This window comes from Euprymna scolopes, chromosome 17, assembly GCF_053919585.1.
Source record: "Euprymna scolopes isolate OS-2025 chromosome 17, ASM5391958v1, whole genome shotgun sequence".
Classification (NCBI taxonomy): Eukaryota; Metazoa; Mollusca; class Cephalopoda; order Sepiida; family Sepiolidae; genus Euprymna; species Euprymna scolopes.
The window spans coordinates 123,728,282-123,746,663 of record NC_136498.1 but is presented as its reverse complement, the minus strand read 5'-3'; the positions used below and the strand labels follow the sequence as shown (position 1 = coordinate 123,746,663).

Here is an 18,382-nt window from a genome sequence, read left to right as displayed (position 1 = left end):
CCACAGACGGGATTCTTCAATGGTAACCCCCCCCCAAAAAAAAAAAAATTGTAATAATTAATAATGAGGCTGGTTGGTCCCCCCCCCCCCCCAAAAAAAATGGCTAAGATGGCAGCCATCTTGGTTTGAAATTTAAAAGTTGTAAAGAGATTTAATATTTGAGATGAAACTAAAAACTACTTATAAACAATAAAAATCGATGCAGGTAGGTTGCAAAGTAACTTTTATTGGCTATGGTAATATTTAATTGTATATTTGATTTTTTATCACTTTTTTGAATTGCTGCGGATTGTAAAACAAACCCCAAATTTTGTTTTCAAAACCTTGAATTTTGCCTGGAGAAAATCTTAAAAAACTTATAAAAGCCCTGAAAATTCCTTGAAAATAGACATTGAAAATCGTTACGAACCTTGTGTCATCTCTGATCTTCTTAAGGTGCATCTTTTCAAATGTGGCAATCTACTGTTCTCATTTTGAGTGTCATTTTACAATATTCAGTCCGCCTCAGTGTGGGTAATACTAGAAATACAACTGCAAATTACTTAGATTTTCTACCCAGTTCTACTGTCTGAAATTCCATCCAGATTCCCGAGTTCGATAGAAAAATCCCCAAGTTCAACAAGATACACCTGAAGAAGGTCGGAGGTTACATCGACTAAAACGTTGTGAAAATAACACTCGAGATGAGAACAGTAGTTCAAAGAAACCAAATAATACAAATAATCTCTCATCATCTAAAAAATTCAGAAACGTGATATAGGCGGGAAATTGCAAACAACTATTTAACATTGACACCTTTTTCTATTAGGTTGGTGCAAAAATAATGTTGTTTATTGACGTTCAACAAATATATATATATATAGTTGAACGTCAAAAAACAACATTATTTTTGCACCAACCTAGTAGAAAAAGGTGTCAATGTTAAATAGTTGTTTGCAATTTCCCATAATGCATTACTATCAGAATGTTCCATTCCACATAAAGATGGGGGGGGGTCCTATATGTATAATAATGTATTTATTGTAGTATTTGGATTCTTTGGACTACTATTTGTATCCTGTGTGTTGCAGGATTCTATGGAAATTCCAAGGTGCTTTATATATATATATATATGTGTGTGTGTACATAAAGACATTATTTTTGCACCAACTTAATAATTGTTGATACATAATGTGTTTACATATGTTTATCCCAGGGGCTGCACAAACGAGATGCTGCCGTTTTGAGCAACAAAATAAAAATCCGAACAAATACTCTCAGTCAGGCCTGTCACGTCCCGCTGGGCTTGAAGTGCTTTGAGGCATATCACGAGTAACAATGGCTGTCTGATAAGCTGATAGCATATTCATCCTCACTGCATATTCGCTGATGCAAAGATTGCATGTGTCACCGTGATAAAACACTGCAAGTAACACATACACATACAAGATCCACTTCCTGTTTTCTCCCAAATGAACAATTACTACCGAATTGAAAGCTTTTCGAAACAGAAATGATATACATACACGCATACAAGGCACTACTCTGTACTGTACTGAAAAGTAGCACTCACCCTATGCAGGTTGATCAAACTTCTTCTAAAGGAGGAAGTTCCATGGGAGTATGAAATTCACAAGTGGTCCCCTGTCACATGTATATCCCTGTTGGGTTTTTGCAATTTTTGGCAGGGAAGTGTCGCATCCTCCTATATAGAGAGCTTGCTATTCTTAAATGGTCACCCATCTGGTACTGACCTGGCTCAACATCGCTCAACTTTGATTTAACAAGAACTAGTGTAGCAATGTGATTATGCTGTATACAGGGTCATGAAATTTAAACTACCAATAAATAATAAATGTATTAAACTTTCAATGCAAAAGCTACCAATGTTGACCCAATGGGTCAGTAGTAATTTTGTGACCCATTAAACCACTACTGGTCTATCGACTGTATTAGTACTTTAAATTGAAACAATATTATCATAATAATTTTCCCCCACTCTTTATCTGTGCCTAAACATAAACATAGATTCCATGAACTTTCTTAGAACTTTACGCCTGTGGAACTCTGTTCCATTTTCCTGCTTTCCAACTGACTACAATATGGTTGTCTTCAAGTCCAACGTGAACAAATTCTTGATGAGCCATCCCCTTAAGTAATCCGATTTACCACATTTCCACCACTAGCGATGACTGGCATGTTCCCCTTGACCATTGTACACTCATTAACCCTTATCCTCGAGTGGCCTCCAGGCCTTGATAAGTGGTGACTCCTTTGCAAAAAAAAAAAAAAAAAAGAAGTTCAGTTTGATGTCTGTTTTTCAGGCTTGCATATGTTGAACGGGTTTGAAAAATGGACTTCAAATTAACCTTATCTCTGACCAGGTTCTCTATGTGTCCCTCTTTCTCTCAAATCTATCTTTAGCACTTTCTCCCGTGTTTTCCCCGGCCACAACTGACCCTGCTACCACAACTGTTCTACATCCACTAATCCAAATATTCTCGTTTATTCTTCCAGCATCATATTTGGTTTGACATCTGTTTTACATGTTGGCATGTGTTGGACGGCTTTAAAAAAAAATCCTTTCCAAACTAACCTATCTCTGGTACGGCTTATATTCATCCCTCTTTCTCTCTAATCCTTCCTTATCATTTCCTCCCATGTTTTGCTTGGCTTTTTTCCTGCCAGCTGATCCTGCTATTTCAACTGTTCTACAACTGAGAATCCTTATCCATAGTTTCAATGTGATCAAACCAAAAATTTCTCCTGTTCTGTACACACCTCATTTTACTGTTCAGAGTTAATCTTCCTCTGAGGTCATCAGATCTAAGCTTTTCCTTAAGACTAACATTACACACGATACGGATTATTCTCACATCATTTATCTTCATGCAACACATATCCTCAACCCTCATTGGCCAGATTTCACTTTCATACATTATAATGAGGTTTTAGCATCACTCTGGGCGGTGACGGTGGTCAAATGGTTAACGACACAAACTAACGGACCTGAGTGTTTCAAATTCAAATACAGTTCATTTCACAAAAGTCACTTTTATGTAGGATGTTGGCAACCTTCACATGGTCCATCTCATAATCGTCAATATCTTTTTAGAAAGAATTCTGACTAGAAAAATATTGGGAAAACCAATGCCAACAAAAGAATCTTTGGATAAATACAGTGATGATGATGATGATGATCATCATCATCATTATCATCACCACTACCACCACCACCACCACCACCACCACCATCACTTGAAACTACACCAAAGACCATAATCGTGGCTGGAAATTTCGTTGAGCTGTGCCCGGTTAGGGTTGAACCGTCTGGATTTGCATTTTGAAGGTGCTGGCAATGGTCCTGTTGTCATAAATTGGATCGGTAGAGAGCATGAGTTGTAAAGTGGCACATCTCTGATTTTGCTCGATGAACATTGTGTCACTTTCAGACATGATAGAAGGCTCCTATCGCTCTTGGGATTTGTACACAACTGGCTGACTAGTAGATGGCTTCTTTCTTAGAACTGCACACCTGTGGAACTCTGTTCCGCTTGCCTGTTTCCCTCCCGACTTCAAACTGGATGTCCTCAAGTTCAACACAAACAAATTCCTGATGAACCGCCCCCCCCCCCCAAGTAATGACACCTTATCAATTCTCCAATACTATTGCTACAATATCCCTTTGATTACTGTACACACAATAACCCTTATCCCTGAGTGGCCATTGGGCCTTGATAAGTGGTGAACTCCATGTAAAAAAAAAAAAAATGGACTGTTTAGAAAAAAACATGATACTCGCATGCACGTGTTTCAGTTTCTTTCCATTTCTTTTTTTTACTTCATTATTTTTAAAGAATTTAACATTACATTTAATACCTGGAAATGCTGGATACGTCTTCTATTTTATAATAAACAAGCATGGATGCCCGGCATTGTCCGGCTGTTTGGAGGTGTGCGCTGAGCAAAAAAAAAAAGTGGTAGTAGGCAGGCAGGCTCGAACCTCTACCACGAAGGAGGAAAAGAGCGTGAAAAAAAACAAAACAAAAAAATGTGATGTCTTTGCCGTTGCTTCCATCGTCAAACCGGAAATGGCGAAGGTTTAAATTAAGGCTAGTCAATCGAAAAGAGGGGATGATTTTTGAAAATATCGGCAAAAAAACAATCTCTTCCTGTATAAAAGTGCTCAGTTGAGAGTGAAGAAATTAATGTTTTTAGCTAAGTTTTCGATATTTGTCGTCCGAAGGACCAAGCTTCAAAACGATACCGATCTCGTGAAAATCTATCGCCTCTGTCGAAAGTTTTAGGCAGACATACAAACATACATACATAAATATAGACATTTAAACAGACAGGTGAGATTTATATTATAGAAAATGTTTAAATTTTATTCTAACCTAAAATGAAATTTTCACTAATTAATTTATACATTCGAAAGTAATTTCAAAGCTTTTATACCGTTAAAAAAAAAAAGATAAGAAAAGTTTATAGGAAGAAAAAACAAATATTAATTAGTTACTCTTAAGCTAGGCTGATTGTTTAATTTGATAATAGTCACTGGATCTTGAAATCCGTCTGGTGGTATTATTGCTCGTGTACTCTGTGACTTTATGTTCATATCTAGCTTAATGATTAACTTCGTATTGTTTTATTTTTTATTTTGCACATAAACCAGTCTGACACAAGGCTCCCAGTTCTGAGCGTTCTCATCAGTGCATGTGTTATAAAACATTAGCTTTTGTCCTCATATTTTAATGCCTGTTTACAGTTTATTTTAAACGTTAAAAGCTTTTTGTAACCATGGAATATTCCCAAAATAAAAATCAATCTATATTTCTTTAAAAAAAAAAAAAGAAGAAGAAAAAGTCAAATAATATTTATAAAAAAAAAGTTTATTGATTTTTGTAAAACGTAAATTAAATTTCGAGAGTAAAAATAGCTATTATTGATTTCTTAAAAAGAGATTCATCGATTATATGCCAGCAGTTACTTCCCTTGTTTCCGTCACATGGTATTAGCGGTTTATCGTTATTTGTAAAAAAAAAAAAAATAAAAAATAAAATAAAAATAAAAAAAAAAAAAAAAAAGTTCTACCGGATTGACTCTTTTGAAGGGAATGAAAATAGAAAAGAATTGGTTGGGAAATAATTACAAGTATTTCAAGCGAACTGTATTGTTATGGCTAAAATCGCTTTCACACATCCGGTCTCATTAGATCACAAAAAATTGAGCCTGGTCAGAGCTGAAATTGATTGATCATTTAAGAACGCCAAGTGCTGCATGTAAAACACTCCATTTAAGTGCATTAATAAATCTTTGGCAGTACAGGATGATAGCCTCCCTCCCCTCAGCCCCTTCGAAGTATAGATAGTATAGATCACTACACACACTTATAGAACCCTATACACACTTATAGAACACTACACACACTTATAGAACCCTATACACACTTATAGAACACTATACACAATTATAGAACACTACACACAATTATAGAACCCTATACACACTTATAGAACACTATACACAATTATCGAACACTACACACACTTATAGAACCCTATACACACTTATAGAACACTATACACAATTATAGAACACTACACACAATTATAGAACCCTATACACACTTATAGAACACTATACACAATTATAGAACACTACACACAATTATAGAAGACTATACACACACTTATAGGACACTACACACACTTATAGAACACTACACCCACTTATAGAACACTACAAACACACTTATAGAACACTACACACACACACACTTATAGAACCCTATACACACTTATAGAACACTACAAACACACTTATAGAACACTACAAACACACTTATAGAACACTATACACAATTATAAAACACTACACACAATTATAGAAGACTATACACACACTTATAGGACACTACACACGCTTATAGAACACTACACCCACTTATAGAACACTACAAACACACTTATAGAACACTACACACACTTATAGAACACTACACACACTTATAGAACACTACACACGCTTATAGAACACTACACCCACTTATAGAACACTACAAACACACTTATAGAACACTACACCCACTTATAGAACACTACAAACACACTTATAGAACACTACACACACACTTATAGAACACTACACACACTTATAGAACACTACACCCACTTATAGAACACTACAAACACACTTATAGAACACTACAAACACACTTATAGAACACTACACACACTTATAGAACATGATAGAGACAACACTATGAACACAATGGGATGTGTAAATATCTCCACTGGAGCATCTGTAAAAAGTTGAATATCAAATGCAAGTCCTGGGAACATATATCAGAATGAAACAGTTGGAAATAAGTCATACACCATTCACTCGAAAATGGAACTACTAAACCTGGCATACTGACATGGGGCAAGAAGCAATCTTGGTAGAAGTTCACGTCCTCAATGATGCTGGGTTAAACAGACCTGACAGGGAAAAGATAACGAAATACCAAAGGTCTTATGCTTGGCATGTAAAGAAATTGGAATCTTAGGAAGATCTCCATCATTCTAGTAATTATAGGAGCAACCGGATCCATGAAAAGAATTTCAAAAACTACTTGGCAAATATACTGGGTAAACTAAGTGCAAAATAGATACAAGTAATTGCATGTAAAGGGACGGTTTGAATTTAAAAAATACCTCTTGGTTGAAATGCATGAGATAGCGGATGAATGTATGGCATCTTGTAGGATGCCCCATCCCCAGCTAAGGAATTAAAAAAAAAAGTGAACACTCACTACATCTGAATGGGAAATCTATCAAAGAATATGCGTGAAACATTATCATAAGAAAGTTTTGTGAAAGAAATTGCAAGTCACTTTTGTGCCTTATCTATAAATATAAAAGCAAAAATGTATGTATGTGTGTTCGCTTTTTCTGTTTGTCTACAAAAGGCTTCTTTCAGAGAAGCAGTCGCTCGCTTAACACCTTTTTAAAACTTTTTATATCACATACAAATCGTAATATCTCACAGTTAACAACGAAGCTCGCCTGTCTATTTAATTTGGTCGATTTCGGGAAGATAAATATTCAATATTTGTCGCTCGCCGCATGTGGGTTAGTCTTTTTCCTATAACATCTTGGGGGCGAGGAAAAAAGCGTTCAGCAGTAAATGAAATCCCGCAGTCAAACCTGACCTCATTAACTCATTAAAACACGCACCTGCTAAATCCAAGTAATTAAATAAATTCAAACGTGTTTCCGTAAGCATGTCGCGGTGGGGCAATTGTTAACGTCGCACGTTTTTTTTTTCACAACTTTACCTCAACGGTTCGGGTTCGATCCTCATACTTACTTTTTTTTAACCCCCCCCCCACACACCTCCAAACACCCGGGCAACGCCGGGTACCCCTCGCTAGTCTATAATATAAATCTCACCTGTCTTTTTAAATGTATGTATGTATGTATGTATGTCTGCCTAAAACTTTCAACAGAGGCGACAGATTTTCATGAGATCTGTATCGTTTTGAAGCTCAACCCTTCAGACGACAAATATCGAAAAATTGGCTAAAAACATTAATTCCTTCACCCTCAACTGGGCACTTTTCTACAGGGAAAGGGTCGTATTTTTTTAAACCGATATTTTCGAAAGTCATCCCCTCTTTTCGATTGACTAGCCTTAATTTAAACCTTCGTCACTTCCAGCAAAGCCTCACTTTTTTTTTTTCACATTCTTTTCCTCCTTCGTAATACGGGTTCAAGCCTGCCTGCTACCACTTTTTTTTTGCTCAGCACACACCTCCCACCATCCGGGCAACGCCGGGCACCCAGGCTAGTATAAGATATGAGACAGCGCCTTTCAAGGGGAGAATTCTGGACTGATTTGAGAATTGATGGAACTGTGTGCTTACAATAAAGTGTTAAAGCTAAGTACATTTTAGTTTACAGAGTAACTCACTTGCACCGAATATTTTGTTATATATTCTTAAACCACCCTTATTTTGTTGAACATGGCAGAAGCAAAAGCTGTGAATGCAATTTAATCTGCATGGGAGCTCCATCCAAGAATATACTTTATCAAACATTGCCACAAAGAGGCTGGTTCAAAAAGTGATTGAAATTTTCTTACCTCGTTAGCTCAAACCATAGCAACTAAAACTGGAGTGTTAAATGTTTTAGTTTCGATTCTAACTGATGGTACCCAAGTCATATTTTTGTTTTAACTTTTGAAATCATTACTACAGAGTGGAACGATAAAATCGTCGCCCTAGAAAAAACGACATAATTCCATTTCCGCTTGATGAAAACGAGTTTCTTTTCTTTTTGTTGCGGACCATCTTCGAGTTGGCCAGTTGTATACAAATCCCAAGAGTAATAGGAGCCTTCTATCATGTCTGAAAGTGGCACAATGTTCAATGATCGAGATTAGAGATGTGCCGCTGTACAACTCATGCTCTCTATCGATCCAAGTTATGACAACAGGACCATTGCCAGCACCCTGAAAATGCAAATCTGAACGGTTCAACACTTGAGGAACATGCCTAAAGTGATGAAAACAAAGTTTCCGGCCACAGTTATAGTTTTTGGTGTGGTTTCAAGTGAAAACTACATCATGCCACCTAACATCTCCGGAGTCGTCTTGAAAATCAACACCAAAATGTACCTGGATATGCTGAAGAGTGTGGTGATCCTCTGGTGCAATGAAGTGGCTGGCCGCTGGCAGACCCTGGGTGTGATAGCAAGACTCGGAACTGGCCCACAAATCCAAAGAGACCTAGACATGGCTTCAGAAAAAGTGCTATGACTTTGTACGATTCTCTCACTAGCTTCCTCCGACCCCGACCGTAACTCACTGGACTACTTTGGTCATACATCGAGGACATCACCAACATGATCTTCCACAACACCAAAGCCAGTCTGATCGCTGCCATTCGCTGAGTATTCGCTGAGTACTCGCCAAGTATTTGCCTTGTGAAAAAGGCATGTTCTCAGTTTTGGACATGTGTTGCGGTGGTGATTGAGGCCGAAGCTGGCTACATTGAACAGATGTCAGTTTTACTACATAATCATGTTACCTGAATTTCGATAATAGTTTTAAAATAAAGCCTCAGTGTTATTTTCTTTAGGGCGACACTTTTATCGTTCCACCCTGTATATATTGGGTACAATATAATAATTAATAGAAGGTTAGTCCTACAATAATAAATACGAAATCTGCATGAATTGAAATATAATGTTTAAGTATATTTTATGATCGGGCACCAGTTCAAATGTGAAAACGCTCCCTTTCAAGAAGAGCATACAGGACCTGCGGATGAGCCATCTCAGGAACTATGGGATAGTGTAGAATCATATTGTAGCCAGTGAGAATTGTCCACGTCATTCATGACGGCCAAAGAAGTTTATAGGTAAAACTGTGTATAGATTTAAAAAAAAAAAAGGGAAGGAAAAGGGAGAGGATTTGATAACCTGTTACATAAATCTACTATTAAGAGAGCTTCTTTTTTTTTTTTTAAAGTTCATTCCGACCCACAATTTGACTTTACATCAACGCAGCTGCTGATAAGGTCAATCGAGGTAGAGAGAGCATAAAAACTTTAAAACTTGTTGATCAGGTTGGGTTAGTTGGGGTAAACGATTATACCCCCAAGAATATATATATATATATATATATATATATATATATATATATATATATATATTATTCCTTAATTGGAATTCATTTTTTGAGATGAGCATTATATGTTAATTTTATTTTTATTTCGGACTATTAGTCTCATCTTTATTAGTTGTTGTTTGAAGAAAGTGTTGTGTTTGAAGAAAGTGAACCAATAAAAAGATCCAAAAACAACAACTAATAAAGATGAGACTAATAGTCCGAAATAAAAATAAAATTACCCAAGAATATATTGAGACTAATAGTCCGAAATAAAAATAAAATTACCCAAGAATATATTGAGACTAATAGTCCGAAATAAAAATAAAATTACCCAAGAATATATTGAGACTAATAGTCCGAAATGAAAATAAAATTACCCAAGAATATATTGAGACTAATAGTCCGAAATAAAAATAAAATTACCCAAGAATATATTGAGACTAATAGTCCGAAATAAAAATAAAATTACCCAAGAATATATTGAGACTAATAGTCCGAAATGAAAATAAAATTACCCAAGAATATATTGAGACTAATAGTCCGAAATGAAAATAAAATTACCCAAGAATATATTGAGACTAATAGTCCGAAATGAAAATAAAATTACCCAAGAATATATTGAGACTAATAGTCCGAAATAAAAATAAAATTACCCAAGAATATATTGAGACTAATAGTCCGAAATAAAAATAAAATTACCCAAGAATATATTGAGACTAATAGTCCGAAATGAAAATAAAATTACCCAAGAATATATTGAGACTAATAGTCCGAAATGAAAATAAAATTACCCAAGAATATATTGAGACTAATAGTCCGAAATGAAAATAAAATTACCCAAGAATATATTGAGACTAATAGTCCGAAATGAAAATAAAATTACCCAAGAATATATTGAGACTAATAGTCCGAAATGAAAATAAAATTACCCAAGAATATATTGAGACTAATAGTCCGAAATAAAAATAAAATTACCCAAGAATATATTGAGACTAATAGTCCGAAATAAAAATAAAATTACCCAAGAATATATTGAGACTAATAGTCCGAAATGAAAATAAAATTACCCAAGAATATATTGAGACTAATAGTCCGAAATGAAAATAAAATTACCCAAGAATATATTGAGACTAATAGTCCGAAATGAAAATAAAATTACCCAAGAATATATTGAGACTAATAGTCCGAAATGAAAATAAAATTACCCAAGAATATATTGAGACTAATAGTCCGAAATGAAAATAAAATTACCCAAGAATATATTGAGACTAATAGTCCGAAATGAAAATAAAATTACCCAAGAATATATTGAGACTAATAGTCCGAAATAAAAATAAAATTACCCAAGAATATATTGAGACTAATAGTCCGAAATGAAAATAAAATTACCCAAGAATATATTGAGACTAATAGTCCGAAATGAAAATAAAATTACCCAAGAATATATTGAGACTAATAGTCCGAAATGAAAATAAAATTACCCAAGAATATATTGAGACTAATAGTCCGAAATAAAAATAAAATTACCCAAGAATATATTGAGACTAATAGTCCGAAATAAAAATAAAATTACCCAAGAATATATTGAGACTAATAGTCCGAAATGAAAATAAAATTACCCAAGAATATATTGAGACTAATAGTCCGAAATGAAAATAAAATTACCCAAGAATATATTGAGACTAATAGTCCGAAATAAAAATAAAATTACCCAAGAATATATTGAGACTAATAGTCCGAAATAAAAATAAAATTACCCAAGAATATATTGAGACTAATAGTCCGAAATGAAAATAAAATTACCCAAGAATATATTGAGACTAATAGTCCGAAATGAAAATAAAATTACCCAAGAATATATTGAGACTAATAGTCCGAAATGAAAATAAAATTACCCAAGAATATATTGAGACTAATAGTCCGAAATGAAAATAAAATTACCCAAGAATATATTGAGACTAATAGTCCGAAATGAAAATAAAATTACCCAAGAATATATTGAGACTAATAGTCCGAAATGAAAATAAAATTACCCAAGAATATATTGAGACTAATAGTCCGAAATAAAAATAAAATTACCCAAGAATATATTGAGACTAATAGTCCGAAATGAAAATAAAATTACCCAAGAATATATTGAGACTAATAGTCCGAAATGAAAATAAAATTACCCAAGAATATATTGAGACTAATAGTCCGAAATGAAAATAAAATTACCCAAGAATATATTGAGACTAATAGTCCGAAATAAAAATAAAATTACCCAAGAATATATTGAGACTAATAGTCCGAAATAAAAATAAAATTACCCAAGAATATATTGAGACTAATAGTCCGAAATGAAAATAAAATTACCCAAGAATATATTGAGACTAATAGTCCGAAATAAAAATAAAATTACCCAAGAATATATTGAGACTAATAGTCCGAAATGAAAATAAAATTACCCAAGAATATATTGAGACTAATAGTCCGAAATGAAAATAAAATTACCCAAGAATATATTGAGACTAATAGTCCGAAATAAAAATAAAATTACCCAAGAATATATTGAGACTAATAGTCCGAAATAAAAATAAAATTACCCAAGAATATATTGAGACTAATAGTCCGAAATAAAAATAAAATTACCCAAGAATATATTGAGACTAATAGTCCGAAATAAAAATAAAATTACCCAAGAATATATTGAGACTAATAGTCCGAAATGAAAATAAAATTACCCAAGAATATATTGAGACTAATAGTCCGAAATGAAAATAAAATTACCCAAGAATATATTGAGACTAATAGTCCGAAATGAAAATAAAATTACCCAAGAATATATTGAGACTAATAGTCCGAAATAAAAATAAAATTACCCGAGAATATATTGAGACTAATAGTCCGAAATAAAAATAAAATTACCCAAGAATATATTGAGACTAATAGTCCGAAATAAAAATAAAATTACCCAAGAATATATTGAGACTAATAGTCCGAAATAAAAATAAAATTACCCAAGAATATATTGAGACTAATAGTCCGAAATGAAAATAAAATAACCCAAGAATATATTGAGACTAATAGTCCGAAATAAAAATAAAATTACCCAAGAATATATTGAGACTAATAGTCCGAAATAAAAATAAAATTACCCAAGAATATATTGAGACTAATAGTCCGAAATAAAAATAAAATTACCCAAGAATATATTGAGACTAATAGTCCGAAATAAAAATAAAATTACCCGAGAATATATTGAGACTAATAGTCCGAAATAAAAATAAAATTACCCAAGAATATATTGAGACTAATAGTCCGAAATAAAAATAAAATTACCCAAGAATATATTGAGACTAATAGTCCGAAATAAAAATAAAATTACCCAAGAATATATTGAGACTAATAGTCCGAAATGAAAATAAAATTACCCAAGAATATATTGAGACTAATAGTCCGAAATGAAAATAAAATTACCCAAGAATATATTGAGACTAATAGTCCGAAATAAAAATAAAATTACCCAAGAATATATTGAGACTAATAGTCCGAAATGAAAATAAAATTACCCAAGAATATATTGAGACTAATAGTCCGAAATAAAAATAAAATTACCCGAGAATATATTGAGACTAATAGTCCGAAATAAAAATAAAATTACCCAAGAATATATTGAGACTAATAGTCCGAAATAAAAATAAAATTACCCAAGAATATATTGAGACTAATAGTCCGAAATAAAAATAAAATTACCCAAGAATATATTGAGACTAATAGTCCGAAATGAAAATAAAATTACCCAAGAATATATTGAGACTAATAGTCCGAAATAAAAATAAAATTACCCAAGAATATATTGAGACTAATAGTCCGAAATAAAAATAAAATTACCCAAGAATATATTGAGACTAATAGTCCGAAATGAAAATAAAATTACCCAAGAATATATTGAGACTAATAGTCCGAAATAAAAATAAAATTACCCAAGAATATATTGAGACTAATAGTCCGAAATGAAAATAAAATTACCCAAGAATATATTGAGACTAATAGTCCGAAATGAAAATAAAATTACCCAAGAATATATTGAGACTAATAGTCCGAAATAAAAATAAAATTACCCAAGAATATATTGAGACTAATAGTCCGAAATAAAAATAAAATTACCCAAGAATATATTGAGACTAATAGTCCGAAATGAAAATAAAATTACCCAAGAATATATTGAGACTAATAGTCCGAAATGAAAATAAAATTACCCAAGAATATATTGAGACTAATAGTCCGAAATAAAAATAAAATTACCCAAGAATATATTGAGACTAATAGTCCGAAATGAAAATAAAATTACCCAAGAATATATTGAGACTAATAGTCCGAAATGAAAATAAAATTACCCAAGAATATATTGTGTCAAACATTACCACAAGACAGTCTCGTTCAAGGAAGTGATGGACACTTTCTTGCATCAGTTCAAATGTGAAAAGCACCCCTTCAAGACTAGGCAAACCACTTCAGGAATTATGCGAGAATGGAGAACCTTATTAGAGCCAGCAACAACTGCCCCCACCCATACAAAACGCCTAAGGAAATGTACAGTTGAGTTGGTCAATAAATAATATGAGAAAGACAGGTCAACAGAGTCTGAAACACTTGTGCATTAGAATGACCTGCTGACTTTTTTTTACCCATTGCTCATTATAAAGTTCTGGTAAAAATAAAATGGAGCAAGCTCTCACACCCTAAACCTGTCCAAAGATTGCCTGAATGAGAACTTTGGAAGATGTGTAACCAGTTTCAACACTGATTTTGAATAGACATCTTACAATCCAGACCATAGCCCCCCCACCCCCACCCCAACCACCTGTTCAGATCGTTCTTTGAGAATACCTTAAAGACTCTAAGAAATTCTGCAGAAACAAGCAGGCTCCTCATTGGTCAGTTTGACCGCCCACAATTTTATTTGAACGTATCAGATTGATTGTTCTTACTAACTGCCGAGGGTATTCTTGGCGCTAAATTTATCTTTTCAGCCTGCCAGTTTTCACACAGGCAACGGGTCAAAATGGACGTAGGAAAACTCACTTGTAGCCTCAAAACCTCTTTGTCTCATTTAGACGCATTAATGCCCTAATGTGGGGTGAACTGTTATTATCATTTGCAAACAACAATGCCCTTATGTTGAGCGAAATATTATATTTAACGCTCACTGTTCTGCTCTGTGAATTGACTGACTTTCATCATTACTTATGTAACGTCTCTCGGAGACGAAATTAAAGTGTATATTTTGATCTGTCATTTGTCCGCCATTCGAACGGTTATTCACAGTGAACTCTATGAGGACTACCGGACTCGCAGCATCCCTCTTTGGAAGGTATCACTTAACTCATCGACCTGTTGCAGCTATTCTTCAAACAGCATGGAGTATTGTATCCTGCATTATGCAAAGATAAACCATGAACTACTACCCTTCCCGAGTGTTACCAACCCTGCTCGGCAGATAGCTAAAGATGACACATCTTTTGCAATTTGCATCTTTTTTACTTTAATAAAATTTACGTTGAAGTTTTAAGGTGAGCCTGTTGTGATTGCTGATTGGTTTTCTTTCATTCTGCCAAGGGCAAAACCGAGGTGAGAGAATATCTCACAAGACAAAGATATGCATAGAGATCAAGGATTATCATGAAAGAAGGGATAGGATTAGCAGTCATCATGCAGGTCCGCGAGAAAAATATGAAGGTTGTGCTGATGTAACCTTTGACCTTCATCAGGTGTATCTTGTCAAACTCGCGAATGTTTCTGTCAAACTTGAAAATCTGCATGAAATTTCAAATAGAGCCTTTTATTTAATCTACAGGGGTAGCATGTTTTTGTTCTATCAGCCATGATCAGTTAGAAGTCTTAAGCAATTTGCAATTGTATTCCGTGTATTACCTGCGCTGAGGATCAAACCTTCAGCCTCCAGGAGAGTGTTATCTACGACGGAATTTTACCTAGTACTTGATCTGTTATGTCATGGATGATGGCGAAACGAATAAAGTACTAGGTAAATTCTTCTAGAGGTATAAGGTTCAATCCTCAGTGCGGGCGATACTAAGAATGTAATTATAAATTATTTAGGGCTTTTGCCCAGTCATGGTTGATTGAACGAAAACATGCTACTCCTGTTGATTAAATAATGGGTTCCATTCGAAATTCAGTACAGATTCTTGAGCTTGACAGAATGATTCCCGAGTTCGACAAGATACACCTGAAGAAGGTCAGAAGTTACATCGGCCGAAACGTTGTGTGAATAACACTGAAGATGAGAATAGTAATACAAAAGTATCTATGTAAAATATTCTGAAACATAAAAGTTATGTTTGGTCTTGTTATAGGGTTTTGTTTTCAAATGCATCCTTTGAGAGAGAGAGAGAGAGAGAGAGAGAGAGAGAGAGAGAGAGAGAGAGAGCACATTTATATTTTAGATTCTTGTCTCGAAATTTATTAAAACCCTTTTGCAGTGTTGTTGGGTATTCTTTCACTTTGTCGTATATAAATACCGCGACAACTGGTCATTGTGGCTGTTGCAGTTGTTTACAATAATTCCATCGTTCATGCGTGTGATGTGATGCGCTACTTTGATGACTCGGTGCTGAATCTCATATCCATTAAGCATCCGACTGGAATAGAAATCTGCCATCTGCAATATATCCCACAATGCAGTGCGCACTTAATGATTTTTTTTGCGTCTCTCTAGATTCCACGATACTTTTGCCTCAGCGCAAAGCAAAAATAGATTAAAAAATAAATAAATAAAATAAAATAATGCACAGTTTTCCCCCGGAATAATTTCTCTCGTATTCTAAACGGCTTACAAACACGCACGCACGCACACACACACACACACACACACACACACACACACACACACACACACGTCTACAGAAAAAGATACAGAAAAAAACATCTTTATTATATTGTTCTTTGTCTGTCTATCTGTCTGTCTGTTCGTTGCACTTTTCCTCGGAAACTACGTGACCGATCTGACTGAAATTTTGTATTAAACTTACATATGATAAGGGGCATCGAACTAACTATTATGGCACCTGTTCGATGCACAGTTAAAGGTTAATAGGGATCAATAGGGATTCGTCACCACAATACCACATTTACTCTAGAAATTTTCTCGGAAACTACAAAGCCGATCTAGCTGCAATTTGATATGGACTTTTGTATGGATAAAGTGCAGCGAACTAAGCATTATGGTATCTGTTCGATGCATAGTTAAGGATTAATAGCGATTAATATTTAACGCAAAACGAGCACAAATTTAACCATATCCAACATTCATTTTGTCATAAAGCACTCATTCTAAGTGAACGGTTTGTAACGTTTGTCCGTTTATAATGAGATAAAAAGTCTAGGAAGGTTATAATCGCGCTGACTCATCAATTATTACAAAATCGCCGAAGTTAAGCAACGTTGAACCTGGTCAGTACTTAGATGGGTTAAGAATATCAGCTGATTTAAACAACCAACCAACCCAGGTGTACGTGAGTATCAACCTCCTTCGAGTCAAGATCAAAGTGTAGTATCTGTTCCGGCAGATGCTGCACTTAAGATAATTTGTACCAGTCAATGGAGGGGAAACCCTCTATACTGGGACAATTATTATTTTTGGTAACCAGAGTGCCCCCTTTTTGCCTACTTTTAGGGGAGCTGGTTTTTACCTCACATTAAAAACGGCCTTGTGCCTAATTTGCTCAGTGGGGGAGCAAATAAATACCATCTGTTCCGGCAGATACTGCAAGCTATGACTAGCAAAGACCAGATGTGGGGGCGGCCCCACATGCCTGACCTTTGACCGGCTCCCATTTCCCACCTCTCGGGAGCTGATCCCCTTTTTCCCTTCCCCCTCCCTTCACTCCTCACATTAAAAATCGGCCTTGTGCCTAATTTGCTCGGTGGGGGAGCAAATAAATACCATCTGTTCCGGCAGATACTGCAAGCTAAGACTATGTGGGGGCGACCCCACAGATAAGACCTTGGTCAATGTAGAGGCAACCCTTCATACCAATTGTCACTATCCAGCTCCCCTACTCCCCGGGGAGTTGGTCCCCATTCCCCCTTCACTCCTCACATTAAAAATCGGCCTTGTGCCTAATTTGCTCGGTGGGGGAGCAAATAAATACCAGGTCAAGATCAAAGTGTAGTATCTGTTCTTCAGATGCTACACTTCAATTTCTTGTTCTCTGTCAGTGGAGGAGAAATCCTTCACGACTGATACAATTTTTATTTTTGTTCCTTTTCTCTACATTAAAAAAAAAACGACTCTGGTGTCTAACTCTGTCCTCGTGGGGAGGCATTATAAATAGGAACCTTGCTGAGAATTATAATCGACGACAGACTAGCGTCCTGCCATAGAAATGATTCAGGCCACCTATTTCTCTTATCGCTATTAAGCCAGAGTTCTGCATCGAGCGTATTATGCTACTGATGATGATGGTGATGGTGATACTGCTGATGATGCTGCTGTTGATGATGGAAAACATGGTTTCGAACGCACACACAAGCAAATTCATCCACACATACGCACACAAAAGAGCATATAAATATCTCTACTGAATCATCCTTAAAAAGCTGAATATCCAATGTAGTAGCAAGTCCTGGGAACATGTTTACCAGAAAGAACAGTTGGAAATAAGTCATACACCATCCACTATAACTACGAAATTCCTACAACTATGTACCTAGAAAACAGACCTATTAAACCTGGGACTAT

General features: G+C 34.8%; 1 protein-coding gene across 1 annotated transcript in view; it reads right to left on the bottom strand.

Annotated features, from left to right (window-relative positions):
* LOC145297063 (uncharacterized) overlaps positions 1-18,382 on the bottom strand; it is a 390,018-nt gene that overhangs the window by 163,537 nt on the left and 208,099 nt on the right. The gene's annotated exons all lie outside the window — the stretch shown is intronic.